The sequence below is a fragment of the Rattus norvegicus genome, chromosome 8 (assembly GCF_036323735.1).
Source record: "Rattus norvegicus strain BN/NHsdMcwi chromosome 8, GRCr8, whole genome shotgun sequence".
Lineage (NCBI taxonomy): Eukaryota > Metazoa > Chordata > Mammalia > Rodentia > Muridae > Rattus > Rattus norvegicus.
Window position 1 is genome coordinate 9177460 of NC_086026.1, and position 17904 is coordinate 9195363.

A 17904-nucleotide genomic window follows, 5' to 3' on the forward strand; every position below is an offset into this window, starting at 1 on the left:
TTTTGACACCAAACCTGATATATAAAACTGGAGAATTAGTCAATGGATCTAGCACATAATAGTTCTTACATTCTCTAATTTTTCCCTCTTGTATAATGACCATGACATGAGGATAGAGAAAAATATTCAGAAGTGTGAAAGTTTATTTCTTTTTAAGGAAAGAAAAACACTACATTAAATGAGTTAAAATCTAATTCTCAAATGCAGCAATCCTTTGAAACTTGTAAATTTCTCTAAAGAGTTCTACCAATAAAGTAAAAGTAAACAGAAACAAAATGCAAAGACAGAGTGGTGTTGCTGCGGACTGAAAAGTAGGTCTAAAGGTGTGCAGTGTTAAGAGGACTTGGAGATTTTGGCCATCACCATTGCCAGTTTATTCAGTTTGCCACTGGCTGAAATGGGTGTTGTACATACATAGCATAGAACATAAACATTGGCAAAGGTTTCTGTATTATTGTCTTTTAAGCAAAACATTGGTTATCCCTTCCTCACCCATTCTTATTCTGTGTACTCATCAGATATTATCTCAACTCCTCAAGCCCAGCTTCCATAAAACATCATTTCTTCTTTACTTCTGAAGCAGACTTAATACACATATAAGCATGTTAAATGATGAAACAAAATTCATGCTAAGTAAGTAAAATGCCCTTAGTGGCAAATGAAGAACAGCTTCTGATACTCCATGTAGATTAACATAATCTTGTTAGAGACTACTGAAATAGTGTGCAATAGTTCTTCATCACACTTGATTCAAAAAACTAACTGCTAGTGTTCTGCTTTCTTTGTTTCTTTTTTGTTCTCCCTTTCCTTTCATTGTAAAAAAGACATTGATATATTTATAGGACAAGAAAAATCACTATTGACCACACCCTGTCTGTCTTAAAAAGTAATAAATCTCATGTGTTATGTGCACATATGCATATGGTCATTTTTTCTAAAAGAAGATCATTTGAGAAGGACTTGAGCATGTGTGGGAGTAGTTTGTCTTTCTTCTGATATGTTGTATATCCGTATCATATTTTCAGTCAAGTACTTCATTGCTCTCCCCTGTTATCCTAGTTTAATGATTCACTTTGACTGTCTAAAAGTAGCTGACTGACTCCATAATAATTACCTAAGAAGTTTTAGGAATGTGAAATTTCCTTCAGTAGGTTACAGAGGTAGGGCCCAGGAATCCGAGTTTAGGAAACCACTCTGGGTTATAATGCATATAGCCCAATGTGGAGATTATGGAAGAACACGCTTACAATCTCAATGAGTTGAAGGTAATACAAGGTGACTAAGATAGCAATATATTATTTCATTTATAGTTATTTTTAATATTTAAGCACTCGGTGCTTCTTATCATTGTTTCCATCATAAATTTTAATTTTATTTTTGGTTTCAAATGCTTAGTATGCTTTCACAACATGAATCTTCAAATTTATTAGTGATAGAAGTCAACACTAATAAGCATGAGGAATGAATACTGCTCCCTATAAGATTATTAGGCATATTAGCTATTTTCTTAGTTACTGACGAAGCTGTTCAATACACTTCCTGACCCTCACCACTGAGCTAACAAAGTACATTTTGGACATAAGTAAGTATTAAAATGATAACCTACCTTCAGAATGCTACTATGATCTATGTTATAAAGAGACACAAAGCTAATACTTAATGCCTCATCTCACTGTGTATATTACACATTTCTCTCAAAGCAATTTCTTAGCAATACTTTACAACAATCGTTTAAGCAATAATTTAAGCCATGGTAATGATGCCATATATAATGCACATCTGTGCATTTTACCCAGCCTTTAGAGGAATAGAGACATGGTTTCCAGTAGCAATAATACAGATGGTTTGAAATTTTTAAAGTTATTTGTTGTTTCACAGCAAAATGATCAGCAAGGGACCAATTGTATTTAAAAACTGATCAAATGATACACAAATCCATCTCAAAACTCACTAATTTGTAAACATGTAACTAGTGTGTTTACATCAGTGTATGTCTGATATATAATTAACAACTATTCGTATTACTTTAATTTCTATTGCTCTCAAAGGCATTTGTGTACTATTGGTAAACTTGCTCAAATCTTTAGATCTTTGTAGTTTGTTACAGCAAGCAACAAAGATGAATAAATGGAAGTCAATTGTAAGTTGGAAGACCTGATTGAGAAAGTGAACTTTGATAAAAATATATGTGATTCTTTGGTGGCTTTATAAGCTCTTGAAAGATTTAAGATAAAAGAGCAAAGAGATTTGTAAAGGAATAGAGATTGTTAGAAGAAAGTGTTAAAGAACATGCAGCTTCTATTGTATACACATTTGATTTCATTAATAGCAGATAACCTTTTTGCTATGTGTTACTTTTGTGGTTTTTGCTTGTTTTGTTGGTTTGGTCTTTTTGTTCTGTTTTATTTGAGAAAAAATTCCAAACCATCCATTTCCAATCGTCTGATGAGATCGTGTCAGCATAGCAGCAGCTGTGAGGCTCAGTAAAACTTTAACTAGAAGCTCACAGAGCTATAAATAGCAAGTCTCTGAAGGTGGTAGATGGAAAGAGTCTGGGTTATAGTGATGAAAAATAAATAGAAATGTCAGAAAATCTGGATTTACAAAACAAAGAGGGCCAAACATTGATTCTGCCTTATGTTACAGAAAAGCCTACTGAAATTAGCACAGGACAGATAGTGTACAGAGGAAATTAAATACAACATATTCATCTCTCTTTACTCATATTTAGCCGAACTGACACTCACTAACAAAATGGTTTTGCACTGTGCACTTCTCCCACCCCTGATCTAGGAATGATAAGTATTTCTTATTGTGAACTTGAATCACAAAGTCTGGAAAACATTTTATGTCCTAAAAGCTTGTGCCATAACATTTTGAGGATATTTCATATTCCATACTTCATATTTTCTAAATTTGCACTCAACTAACAAAACAAGTACTCAGCTTCTGAAAGGTAAATGGCCTAGGTATATCCAAGACTGCCCTTCTCTTGTAGGAAGCTCCAGAGAACTAGAGATAAGAAACCAAGACCATTGGGAGTGTTCAGAGGAGAAATGAAGGTGTTCTCTTTGCCTTGTAACATTGAAAGCAGCTGAATATTCTGCCATTATCACTCAGAGATTTCTCACTTACTTGTAACTTAGTATTTCATGCAGAATTCATTTAGGGCAAAAATTTTAGCAAGTAAGTTTCCTCCTATTTTTAACTAGAATCATTATTCTTAGAAAAAACAATTATACCATGTCAGTTTACTTCTATATAAACTTCAAAGTTGTTACGGTTTGAAAAAGTGTTTCATAAAATGCATCAAGAGCTTTAGCAACGAGAAACTAATTCAGTGGCTTTGTCCCTCAGATTTTATCCTGTGGTGATAGCATTTAATCATGAATTAATTATATTTCAGTGATTGCTATTTTTCCAAGTTTTCTATGTTACCAAAATGGGTTATAGAGTTGTTATAAATAAGAACTTAAGATTGTGGCATTGAATCATATTTCCCTGATTGAACAATATTATCATGTTTAAAATATTAAACTATTTCAGAGATTGATAATAAAAGTCAAAAGTAGTGTGTTCAGGCTCCTTCAAATTAAGGCATTGAGTAAGGTACCTTAGTGGTCTAGATAATGTACATTTAGAGTCGTCTAAAGCAATTCTGTGGAAATTTGAAAAAAATTCTTGAACGTTTGTGTATAGATAATGATGAGATAGCAGTCATAATTAACAGGCCTATCCTTTTTTATTAGTTTCAGGTGTGTCATCATAACTTGCAAAATTCATTTACGTGATTTCATGACCTGAAATAATGGTTACCTCTTGCTTTTACTTTTGATCCTTAAAACAATTTTTTTCTGTCTGTGAAATACAGATTATTATTTGGCCATAAATTTTTTTCTTCTTTTTGAGTGTATATGAAATATTTAGCTGACTTCAGCAGGAGGAAAGGAAAGAGTAAGAAAAAGCTCCTCCTATAGGGAGTACAAAGGAAAAACATTATTTGCTTAGATAAAAAATATGTCTGTAGTCCATCTTTGTTAACCTAAGAGATAGCTGAAAGTATTGATATGGATATGCTATTGCAGATTTTTTAAATCACAGTATTTATATTCAACAAACTGTGATACTGAATGATAGGTCCACCAAATAAAATTCAGCAAGTCGAAGCTTTAGAAAACCAACAAGGAACTTAATAAAACTCTTAATTAGAATGACTATTTAAAGGAACAATGACAGAAAATATTCATCATACATATCCACCAAAGCAGAATTTGCTTCTGTTTGGAAAATTTAGTACTATGTCTTCAATCAATCAGTATTTGCTATATGACAAATTAATCTGTCGCATAGCCTTTATGCTAATGAGAAGCCAGGTAGGAATTCAAATATCACTTGTATCAGCTTCAGTTATGTCTTAAATATGATCGGTCTGGCATCATTTCTAAATAAAAGTCTAATGAATGCATTATATGTATAGAGCCTATGGAGGGCAAATTAATCAGGCCTTTAAATATGTTGGCATTTTAAACTCCTCTATGATCCTCATTCCTTTTTAACTCCAGTACTTCCATTCTTTTAAATTTCCCTTTAATCTGTCTTTTTGGGCTCTATTTCTTCATAGCTCTTATAAAGTATATGGCGATGGTATTTTATTCTTTGGACTGAGGCTTTTCTTTTCACATTCACAGGACTAAACACTGTAGAGCTGTAGAGCTGTAAGGTGAGCAGGAAAAGGTTAGAGCTTAGTAGAGATCCTGGGAAGAGAAGTGACTTTGACTTTGGACCTTGGCTGCTAAAGGTTTTGTCATACAAGAAAGAGAAAGTGGATCTATGCAAACATCTTTGTTGTCTCCTGGGAAGTACCAGAATCAACATTTTAAAGCTCCTGCCCATTGTCCCTGCAAGTCTTCATTTAGAAAATCCTCTTCTAGATAAATCTTCACCTTTTTCATTAGATTTGAGAATCACACTGGTAAAGATTGGGATAGAAAAGCTTTTTCTGAAATCTGCTTTTAGAATGATAGGTACAGTAAATGCAAATTGATTTCACCTGACCTTTAGGTGTAAGGGATACACTGCCAAACATCTTGGATACTGTTACATGAGGCAAATAGTCCTGTTATAGATTTTCTAGATCGTGGAGTGTCTGACAACATTCAACATAGTATTTCTATCTACCTTACCAAAGAAGCATTTTTAACCCATTTTCAAGTAACTTTTTAAGCAGTTTTGAATTCTTTGCCAAAATTAATGAATTGCCATGGTCCGAAATAAAAAAGACCTAATTTTGATGTTTTATATTGCTATAACAAGGGATCAATCATTTATAAATTTCAATCCAAAGCCATTTATTTTTTCAGGGAAAATTAGATGATGTCTAGCAAACTATTTGGTTTGTAAAAGAAAATAATTCAAATATCTTAAGTGTACTAAAGAAAAAGGCAAAAATGGAATCTTAGGAAACACACCCAAAATTTTAGTTTTCTCCAATTGAAGTGTTGTCTTACACATTTATGTCACTATATAAATATTATACTCAACATCCATAGAATACTTTTCTTTGTGTTCTCTACTGATGTATAAGTATTATTTTTTCTCTTTAAAAAGAGAATAAAACATTGTATACATGGTATTGCTGATCCTGGGGATATAATAAGGGGCCATGTGCATGCTAGATAAGTGCCCCATCTGGAAGCTGCCTTCCCTTCTGCAACCTTTTATTTTTCAGTTCCTATTTCTAATTATATTCTTTGGTATACATCAGAAGTTTTAAATTCAGATCACAAGAAAAGAAGTACATAAATTCCAAAAAATTAACACCCCCAAACAGCAATACCTTTCTTTGTCATCTTCTATTTATTCCATTCTTTATTCTGACTTTGTGAGATAGGTGGATAGTCAACATCTAAATTGAAACTTAAGTGGGCACTGACTGTATTTTCCTATGATTTTCCTAATTAAGTATAGCCAATCTTAGGACTTAATCAGATGAATAAATGAGTAACTGTAATTAAAATGAATATTAAAATAAGTTTTAAATATTCTTACCATTTTATTTACTTAAGAAATAGTTTTAAAGTGAATTTTAAATGGGAAAATATATATAATGCAAAGGAGAAATTAAGCTGTGAGCCAAAGCCACTTTTTTCTCCCTGTGAATTTTTTCTGTCTACTGAAAATCAATTTCTAAGATTCCAGTGAACAAAACCTACATGCTAGTGACCACAGACTTTCGAGCAACAGCTACTTTATTAAGAAATCTAGTCCTGATGTTACAGCTGGCAGGAAGTAAAAAATTCAGAAGGATTTGAGGGAAAATAGTCCATGAAGAAAAATGTTCCTTCCTTCCTTCCTTCCTTCCTTCCTTCCTTCCTTCCTTCCTTCCTTTCTTTTTCTTTTATAATTTAAGTTGAACAAATAATTTGTTTAACTTACAAAAGAACAATAAAATCCTCATAGAAGTTTGTCTTGGAAAATATTAAGTATATAAATGTATAGCTTCTGACACCTATACTACACTTTCAGTAATCAACTGACTAACCTTTCTAATTATGCTTTTAAATCATACAAATTAAGTGCATTCAGAAATACATATCATTCCTCATTCCAAAATCAACCTATCTGAATCAGACTGTTTAACTGTGAGTTGCCATTGTACAAAACCAAAGGGCCCCAATTCCCAAGCACTGCTTTAAATATAAAATTTACCCTGCTCTTTTGAGTGCATATGATCAACACAGACAACACAGCACGGTTTAGGAATGACTAGGTTCCTCATGCCATCATAAAGGCATAATTATGATGTAATAGACTTCCATTAGTGTCCTTTGCATGAGGTAGTTTTTACTTACACAGATACCTGCGTTATTTTAACAGTTTGGTCTATTTCTTGAAATCTGATAAGACTAAATTTTGGCTTGGCTTGTTGCAAATATTTTATATATATATATATATACATATATATATATACACACATATATATAATTATATAATATATGCTATTTTACTAAGAGATTATACTTTGTGGTCCTTTCTTTTAAAAATAAATCTAGTTGTCCCCAAATTAAACTATAATATCATCAAATAATACCAAGTAAATATATTATAATAAATTTAAGGCATGGTTAATTACACATATTTTGAAATGCCAAGCTATTTTTTTATTTTTAATGAATGCATCTGTTAAACCTGTGCCATTATCCTTTTAAATTTTCATTTGGTGATTTGAGTTATATTTTACATTATTTTACATGATAGTACAGGTTTTGAGAAAAAACCTGATTAAAATGATCAAGTATGCCTCATTTCGCTAGAATTTTAAGAATAATATCTGTAAATTTGTGGAAATATTTTAGGAAGTATAAACATCCACCATACTTCTTTGTTTTTATGTAGCATGACTTTTTTTACCTGTTTGTTTATTTTACTTGTAATTATCCTAAATTATACACAGTGTACATACTCTGTATCATGAAACAGCAGTCATTGTTATGTGAAGACTGCAGAATCAGGTGAATTTGTACATGGAAAAATGATTGATGGGCACCTGGGATCCTTCTAAAACAAAGTGGAAATTAAAGTGGTGTGTTATATTTACATAATTCATTGCAGAGCTGCTTAAATTATGCATTATTTATGTTAAAAGATCAAACTGTTACTTATCACGTATTTAAATCAATAAATTATACCAACAAAAAAGTCTACTGACTCTTCCTTAAACTGTTATTACTACCCATACTTCAAGTGACTGAGGAAGTGACTAAGTAAGAGGTGAAAACTGAGACTAGAAATAACTGAGAGGAGTGCTCACAGGATGGTATTTACAATGCTGATGGTGTAGCTGAAGACACTGTCTTTGTTCTGGTTAGTTTCTTCTTATTTTTATAATATAAATTTTTCCTAATTCTGTTACAAAAACAAATAATTCTATGGTAATTACTACAGTCTCACTGGTTCTGCTTATTGCATAGGAAAGGCATAATTTGTTACCAGACAGTTGCTTTGCTGAAACAGAAGGCAATAGAAACACCACTTTCAGAGACAAATGCCTGCAAAATGCCCACTGAGCACCTATCAGTACTTCACATGGCAGTTACATTACACAAAGAAAATTCCTACCAAACACTAAAAACCTAATGACCCTGTGTTCTAGCTGTGGATTCTATAGAGTCAGGTTACCTTTGTTGTTTTGTTTTCCCATTTTAGCCAATTACTGTCATCAAGAACAGTTATCGAAAACTGGCCAAGTAATGGAGTTTTATTTTAGTTCATATTTATGGAGGAGAAACCTCTCGTGATAGCCTTCTTGCTAGCAGAATTCCTAGGTGATTCAGGGACTCTAGTGTTTCATTGTGAGATAGCTTTCAATCCTGGAAAGTCTACCCAAGAATATTATCAAGAGCAAATCTAAATCATGTCCCACTAGTGCTATCTATAAACTTCAGGTAAGCGTCTGTACATTTAACATCCCTTACTGCAGATTGAGCCCTAATATGAGTGTCAGGAGACAAGCCATCATTAAATTGTAACCATCCCCTCATGCATAACCTGTGATTGCAATTGCTTAGAGCCACAGATTGTCAACATAGTCAATCTGGACATTCCTAAGCTGATATGTCTTCTAGATGAGTTTAGACTGCCAAGTTGACAATCAATAATAACAACCACATTATCCAATAGAAGAACTGTCTCTTCTACCCAAGACTACCACTGAACAAAACCTATACCCAGCCCCCCACTTCCTTTATTTAGAATCTTTTTTAAAGAAAAGTTTAAGCTTTTTAAAAAGACATTATTAAGTTCTTTGTATAGCATATGATATGTCTGATGCTCTCACATCGACAAAATCAATGACTTAACATTTCAAAATGTTCATTAATACCAGATCTTTGTTTAATAATCTGTTGTCTCTGAATGTGAATTCTTATAGGGCATCATTTCTGTAACTCAAATGGGAGCGAACCTGTTGATTTGGCAAAAACTCTCTAAAAATAGTACTGATAACTCTTGTGGCCTAAATCTAAGGGATCCCCATTCAGTCTATGGCAAAACAAAAAGCCTTCTCTCAGTCTCCAAAGACTAGAGCAAATATATCTTTTTTCAAAGGCTAAACCATAAATAATATTGACCAGATTTAAATTCTAACCTCAAGGTTTCAGTTAGCTGGTGGCTAGAGTGGAAAGAAGTTACTGAAGCTTCTACTTAATTTTAACCATATAGGAATCTAACTCCCAATTAAATATATTTAATTATTTTGTTCTACACATCATCTCACTATACCCTTTAACTCTACATGTGAATGCAATTATGTGGAATCAATATTAAAGGAAAAGCCAGGGTAAATGAGCTTAGTTTGCCTGTTTGTAAAAGTTGACCTACCTAGGTATGTTTATTTTCATGTTAAAGGAAAGAAGGAACTACATATGAAGTTTAAGGGAAAGCATTAAATAAAAAGAAACTAACACATGGCATGTGCTTCTGGTCCTGGAGCATTCTTACAGGAAAAAACAAAAGAATGGCAAAAATGTGAGAAGAATCCAACATTTCAGAATGATGACTAGTTCCCAAGTCTCTTAGATCATATTATGAAGATAACTTCCTTCCCTGTGTGTTATTCATAGCATTTTAGGAAAATATGAAAAGTGAGTTTTAGTGCCATAGCTAAATCATGGTACTTTTAAATTATTAGCTGAATTTATGGAAGATATTCTGGGATAGAATACACTAAGTGAAAGAGTTCCAAAATTTTAAGCAGAGCTTGTAAAGGTTCTGTCCCTCCCTTTTCCTTCTCACTCATGTGCAACATTTCTGTATGTTCTATGGAAAGATCATGGAATTGGTGTCTTTGGTAACAGCTGCTTCTATATGGTTGGGAAAAGGATTCTTATTTGGGATCATGGGTGGGGCACTTTATCATCAAGATTCCTCATAAGGATAAGGGAATCCTGAACTTATTAGTAAGAGTGTGAGAAGTGACACTTCCTGTTACAAATTATCATACATACATGTGGATAGAGGCTTAGAGTTTTATAAAAATCTCAAAATATTCTTTGTTGGTCGAAGTGGACATTCAAGGGTTCTTGGGAAAGTCAGTGGGATGATGTTTTGGTGAGGCAACAGTATGAAGGAAAGTTTCATTAAAGTGGATACAGGTGTGAAAGGTTAAGACAGACTCCTGAAGGAATGTTTTGCTGAAGCAGACACAGGTGAGAGGATGTTCTGCTAAAGCAAGCAGGTGAAAGGTGAGCTGCATTTGTCAGGACACCATAGAGAAAAATGCACCAAAAATCTTCTGGTGGTGTACTACAGTTTGTTGCTCCTTCCAAGGACTTGGGCTGATTGGTGCACATGTTAAGGCAAGACCCATGCTGAGGCAAAACCCATGCTGAGGGAAGACTTGTGCTGAGGCAAAACCCATGCTGAGGCAAAACCCATACTGAGGGAAGACTTGTTCTGAGGCAAAACCCATGCTGAGACAAAGGCACAGTGAGGACATGTGATGTTTGGAGTGTATAAGTAGGATTCCACGGAGACAGAGCTTAGCTTGCTGGTACAGCTAGATGTGCACTACTTGTGTGTCTCACATCTTCACTCATCTTTGCTGATCTTAGCTTCCTTGAGAGAGTCACAAGTGAGAATTTCTCCTGGTGTTCTTGTTGGTCCCTTCTGCAGACTTGAGCTGAGGCTGAGTCCTGGCTGTTTCTGCTAAGTCATGTCACCGCTGTTGCTAACCTGACTCTACCTAACTGGACTGCTGGTGCATCCATGAGGTGTTTGCTAGTGGATTGAACTGCTGCTGCCTGCTAACCTGTGAACTGAACTGCTGATTTCTACACAATGGAGACAGGAGTTGCTCCAGAGAACTTTCCTAAACAGATCCATTTCCCACATATTCTTTGTTTTTCACTACCTCTGGTAGTACTAACAAGAAAGGTTAAAAATGGGAATTAAGTAAATAAAAAAATCCAATAAAAATGGTTTAAAACATAATTTAGAAAAAAGAAAAAATAGTATTTGAAAAATTAATATTAAAGCTACTCACTTAAAATTAATTACAACTGACAGGAAAGGCGAGAATGGAATAGCACCTTATACTGCTTCACAAGGGAACTAGAATCCATCATACATTATCATTTCAGAAGGCTTATATGCTGAATTCGATCAGATGCTGAAAGATCCCCGAAGAGAGACCCTTACTCAAGTCTTGGGAAATCGCGGACCCCAGACACAGAGAGACCATTTTGGATGTAATAAGCAAAGGCGAGGTTTATTACAGAGACCTATTACAGAGATCTCCGGGCCGGCACGTATCCCGCGCAGGAGACAGAGGTGTCGGCCACGAAACTCAAAAGTCAGAGGGTTATATAGGGAAGGCTAGGGGGTTTTGGCGTGGTTACATACAATTGGCTCATTCAAACATAGCAGTGAGAACAAAGCAGAAAGAGTACATGTTAGAAGTCAGGGGCTTATCAGGGTCTGGAGGATGGCCCTGAGTGAGCTGTGGGGAGATGTCTTCCTGCCAGACGTCCCATGAATCAGTCCCATTAACTCAGGCTGGTTCCTGCATTCCTTTTCTTTATCTTTATGGCTTGCCATTCCTGCCTGGACAGTGTTTCCTGTGCTCCTTTATCTTTATGGCGTGCTAGTCCTGGCTGCGGGGCTTAGCCCTGGGTCTGTGGCCTTTTGGGGTTTATTCTTTTAATTTTGTACCTGTGGCCTTTTGGGGTTTATTCTTTTAATTTTGTATCTCTAAACCTAGAATTCGTATAATTCTCCTTTCAATGCTAGAAAATCTCCCTAAAGCTCAAATATCTGGGCTTCCAAACATGTCAGTATTTTCAAGGTGGTGTCTGAATTTTTTTATGTAAGTAAATTTTTCCAAATGAAAAAGGATATGTCCCCTATTGAACTGAATTCAACTTTATATGTCTTATATCATTTACTTTCCATCATAACCTTCTTATCTGGTATTATTGTTGTTTATAAAATAGCTTAGGCAAAATTTCTTTGTAATTACAGAGCAGATCATCACATGTTCTCGTCCCCATATTTTTTTCAACATTTACAAAAGGACACTGATCTGTTCTTTTAGAGTTGTTTCAACCTTACCTCCTATTTTTTCCATCTTTCATTGCATAACACGCCTTTTACTACTTGACAGATACACATTCGTCATTTACCCACCACTTGCTTAGTATTTATTAAACATAAACTGCTTGAAACAACTATTTTGAGTTCTGTTATAACTGTGAGTAATACAGATGTGTTCTCATATGAGAGAGCTGTGTGAGTCAGGAAAAGAAATAATTATAAACATAAATAATAAAATGTGGGGAATGCACCAAACATGTGATACATACCGCACATCATAAGAAATTGTGAGGCTCTGACTTTTGAGCTGAGATCAAGATGATAAGTAAAAGCTAAAGGTATGCCCACATGCAAAGTGTAATTTCTAGGAATGAAGAATAAAGTATATACCTTGGAAAGTAAAATGTCAAACTCAAAACAAAAACAAGGGAAGAAACATTTGAGTTGATATCTTAGAAGATCCCTGATATCGAAATCACTGTGTGCTGAGATAATAAAGCAGAGAAATGTAATACTTAACAGATGAGAGAGAATACTCCAAGGGGAAATAAATCCTCAGAATGAGGAGAGTATATCAGAGAAGCAAAAAGATGGGAATATCAAGGAAAGGCTAAATAGTAGGGAGGATAAAGTTAGAAAGGGTGAGGCTAAAATGTTTAAACAAAATGGGACAAAGGGACAGTGTAATATTCCACACTTACACACAATGAACAGCTCCAATCTGTGAACATCAGATCTCACTTCAGGTTATGCTAATTGTTTCACTTTTTATTTATAATTAACATATGATATTGTACAAGAGATGTGTTCATTAAAAAATTTATAGGGTTGGGGATTTAGCTCAGTGGTAGAGCGCTTGCCTAGCAAGTGCAAGGTCCTGGGTTCGGTCCCCAGCTACGGAAAAAAAAAAAAGAAAAAAGAAAAAGAAAAAAAATTATATAATTGCATATACTGTACTCTGGTAACACTCCTTCTGTCACTATTTAGTATTCCTTCCTATTTCTCTATATTCTTATGATTCTCACCACTTTATTTTATGTAATACTTTCTATATCTTAACTTTCTATATTTGAGAGAAAACCTGTGATACTTTATCCAACAAGTTTTAGTTTTTATATTGAATGCCTGTACTGGATAGTTCTATGTCAAGTTGACACAAGCTAGAGTTATCCAAAAGGAAAAGCCTCAACTGAGAAAATATGTCCATGAGATCCAGCTATAAGATATTTTCTTTGACTTCTTCCTTTCCAAATTTTATCCCTTTGACCTTTTGTTGTCGGATTGCTCTGTCTAGTCCCTGATTTTAGTAGGAATGCATCAAGTTTCTCTCCAATTATTCTGATGTTGGCTACTGGTTTGCTGTATATTACTTTTACTGTGTGTAGGTATGGGACTTGAATTCCTGATCTTTCCAAGACTTTTATCATGAAGGAGTGTTGAATTTTGTCAAATGCTTCTCAGCATCTAATGAAATAACCATGTGGTTTTTTTTTTAATTTGTTTACATAGTGGATTGCACTGATGGATTTCTGTGTATTGAACCATCCCTGCATCTTTGGTATGAAGCCTACTTGATCATGACGGATGATCACTTTGATATGTTCTATGATTCTGTTCACAAGAATTTTATTGAGTATTTTTGTGTTGATATTCATAAGGGAAATTGGTCTGAAGTTCTCTTTCTTTGTTGAGTCTTTGTATGATTTAGATATAAGCATAATTGTGGCTTCAAATAAGGAATTGGGTGGTGTTCCTTCTGTTACTATTTTGTGGAGTAGTTTGGACAGTATTGGTATGAGGTCTTCTATGAAGGTCTGATAGAATTCTGCACTAAACCCATCTGGTCCTGGTCCTGAGTTGGTTGGTTGTTGGTTTGCTTTTGTTTTTGGTTTTTATTTTTTTGTGGATTTTGTTTTGTTTTGTTTTGGTTTGGTTTGATTGGGAGACTTTTAATACCTGCTTCTGTTTCTTTAAGAGGTATGGGACTGTTTAAATTGTTTGCTGATCTTGATTTAACTGTAGTACCTAGTATCTGTGTAAAAAATAGTCCATTTCATCCAGATTTTCCAGTTATGTTGAATATAGACTTTTTTAGTAGGATCCAATGAATTTTTGAAGATCCTCAGATTCTGTTGTTATATCCTCTTTTTCATTTCTGACTTTGTGAATTTGGATACTGTCTCTGTGCCCTTGGGTTAGTCCGGCTAAGGTTTTATCTATCTTGTTGATTTTCTGTTGCAGATGATATGATACTGTACTTAAGTGACCTCAAAAGTTCCACCAGAGAACTATTAAAACAGATAAACAGCTTCAACAAAGTGGCTGGGTATAATATTAACCAAATCAGTAGTCTTCCTATACTCAAAGGAAAAAACAGAAGGAACACTACCCAATTCCTTATATGAAGCCACAATTATGCTTATACCTAAACCACACAAAGACTCAACAAAGAAAGTGCCCAGAGTCTCTGGTGTGCTGGCTCTCCACATACTCCTACAACACCCAGAGGAAGCTTGCCTCCCAGAAATCTGACACACACAGGATCACAGGATCACAGAATCATATGACCACAGAGACAGCTGGACTCCTACGAGTACTGACACAAGGATCACAGGAGTGACAGTACCCAGTCAGAGATAGCAAGGGCAATTAACACTAGAGATAACCAGAGACTGAGAAGCAAGCATAAGACCATAAACAACAGAAACCCATTCTACTTAACCACATCAGAACCAAACCTCCCACCACACCAAGCCCTAGATACCCAACACATCTGAAAAGCAAGATGCAGTTCTAAAATTCCACCTCATGAATATAATAGAGGTATTTAATGATGACATAAATAACTCCCTTAAAGAAATATAGGAGACCATAGATAAACAAGTATAAGCCCTTAACAGAAAAGAAATAAATCTCTTAAAGAAATACAGGGAAACACAATCAAACAAGTTAAAGAAGTGAACAAAACCATCTAAGATCTAAAACTGAAAATAGAAACACTAAAGAAAACAGAAAGGGTGACAACTCAAGAGATATGAAACCTAGGAAAGAGATCAGGAGTTGCAGATGCAAGCCTCACCAAAAGAATACAAGAAATAGAAGAGAGAATCTCAGGCATGGAAGATAACAAAGAAGACATCAACCCATCAGTCAAAGAAAAAACAAAAAGTAAAAAGCTCCTAATTTGAAACATTCAAGAAATTCAGGGCACAATGAAAAGACCAAACCTAAGAATAGCAGGTATAGAAGAGAGTGAAAATTTCCAACTCAAATAATCAGTAAATATCTTCAACAAAATTATAGAAAACTTCCCTAACCTTAAAAAAGAAATGGCCAAAAGAATGCAATGAGCTTTAAGAACTCCAAAGCAATTGGGCCAGAAAAGAAATTCCTACCATCATACAATAATCAAAACACCACATGAAAAGAACAAAGAATAATATTAAAAGCAGTGAGGGTATGTCAAGCAGAATATAAAGGGAGACATATCAGAACTACAACAGACTGCTCAACAGAGACTTCAAAAGCCACTCCAATGCAAGGAGGGAAACTACACCAAAGAAAAAAGAAAAAAAATTAATCTCACAAACCCAAAAAAAGAGAACCACACAAATGTAGTTCTACCTCTATCAACAAAAATAACAAGAAGCAGCAATCATTGGTTCTAAATTTATCTCAAAACAGTGGACTCAATTCCCTAATAAAAATATATAGACTATCAGGATAGATACATAAACAGGACCCAACATTTTGTTGCATATAGAAAACAAACTTCAGAGACAAAGATAGAAATTACCTTAAGGTAATAGACAGGAAAAAAATTTTCCAAGCAAGTTATCTGAAGAAATAAACCAGAGCATCAATTCTAGTATCCAGTAAAATAGACTTTCAACCAAAAGTTATCAAAAAAGATGGGGAATGACATTACATACTCGTCGATGGAAAATCCACCAAGAGGAACTTTCAATTGTGAACATCTATGTCCCAGATGCAAGGGTACCCACATTTGTAAAAGAAACCTTACTGAGGCCCAAATCACACATTGAACCTCACACTATTCAGAGACTTTAACACCCCTTTTTCACCAATGGATAGATCATGGAAAGGGAAACTAAACAGAGACACAGTGAAACTAACAGATGTTACAAACCAAATGGTTTTAACAGATACCTACATAACATTTCACCCAGTAACAAAAGAATATACCATCTTATCAGCACCTCATCCTACCTTCAACAAAACTGACCATATAATTGGACACAAAATAAGCTTCAACCAATATCAAAAGATTGAAAAAAAATCTATGTATCTTATCAGCACACCACGGACAAATTCTGGTCTTCAACAACATTAGCCAAAATACCAAACAAAGGGTGGAATGGGTATCCAGTGGATTGACATGGCTCCCGGTTGAGTGCTCGGGCCACCGCCCACGCACCTGAAAAAAAATCCATAATTCCTCCTATCTTAAGGAAATGCAGGGACAAAGAGTGGAACAGACTCTGAAAGAAAGGCTATCCAGAGACCGCCCCACCTAGGAATCTATCCCATCTGAAGATATCAAACCCAAACCATATTGCTGATGCCAAGAATTGCTTGCTGACATGAGCCTGGTATATCTGTTCCCCGAGAGGCTCTGCCAGAGTCTGATCAATACATGTATGCCAAACATTGAACTGAGTGCGGGGACCCCAGTGGAGGAGTTAGGAAAAGGACTGTATGAGCTGAAGAGTTTTGGATCCTATAGGAAGAACAATATCGACCAACCAGATCCCCACATCCCCTAGAGACTAAACCTCCAACCACAGAGTACACATGGGGGAACCGATGGCTCCAGATGGATATGTAGCAAAGAATTGCCCTTTTTGGCATCAATAGGATGGGAGACCCTTGGTCCTGTGGAGGCTTCCAATGTAGTGCACTGCTGTAGCACTGAGGTGGGAGTGGGTGGGCAGTTCTCATTGAAGCAGAGGGTGGTGGGAGGGGATAGGGGTTTATGGAGGGGAAAATGTGAAGGGGGATAACATTTGAAACATAAGTAAAATAACCAAAAAATGAATAAAAAAGAAAAACTTGATTGAGTTTAATTGAAAATAAACTTAACATCTCACTTTGCTTATCTAGGTTCTTTTGTGTGGCATAATTTTGTTCAATGGCTCTTTTTTAATTGGATATTTTTAATTTACATTTCAAAGGTTACTGGCCATAAGCCCTCTATTGCATCCCCCTCTGCTTCTTCTATAGGGGTGTTCCCCCTCCCCAAACAGCCCCTGTAGTGGCTATTCCTGGTTGTCAACTTGACTATATGTGAAATGAACTACAATCATTTTGAGCTTTCCAGTTTTTTAAAAATGTTTCTTCTCTGAGATTTATAGGATAAGTTCTTTGACTCTATAGATCCCTGGCAAAGAAATCCCCCTTTCCAGCTTCCCCTCCCCCGCTGATATTCCCCTACACGGGGTGGGGGGGGGAGAAAGGCGGTCCAGCCATGGCAGGACCAAGGGCTTCTTTTCCCATCAGTGACCAACAAGGCCATCTTCTGATACACGTGTAGCTGGAGCCATGGGTATGTCCATGTGTAGCCTTGGTAGTGGTTTAGTCCCTGGGAGCTCTGGTTTGTTGGTATTGTTGTTCTTATGCGCTTGCAAGCCCCTTGTGCTCTTTTAATCCTTTCTTTAATTCCTCCAACAGGGACCCTGTTCTCAGTTCAGTGGTTGGCTGCAAGCATTCACCTCTGTATTTGTCACACTATGGCTGATCCTCTCAGGAGACAGTTAAATCAGGCAACTGTCAGCAGACACCTCTTGGTTTCAT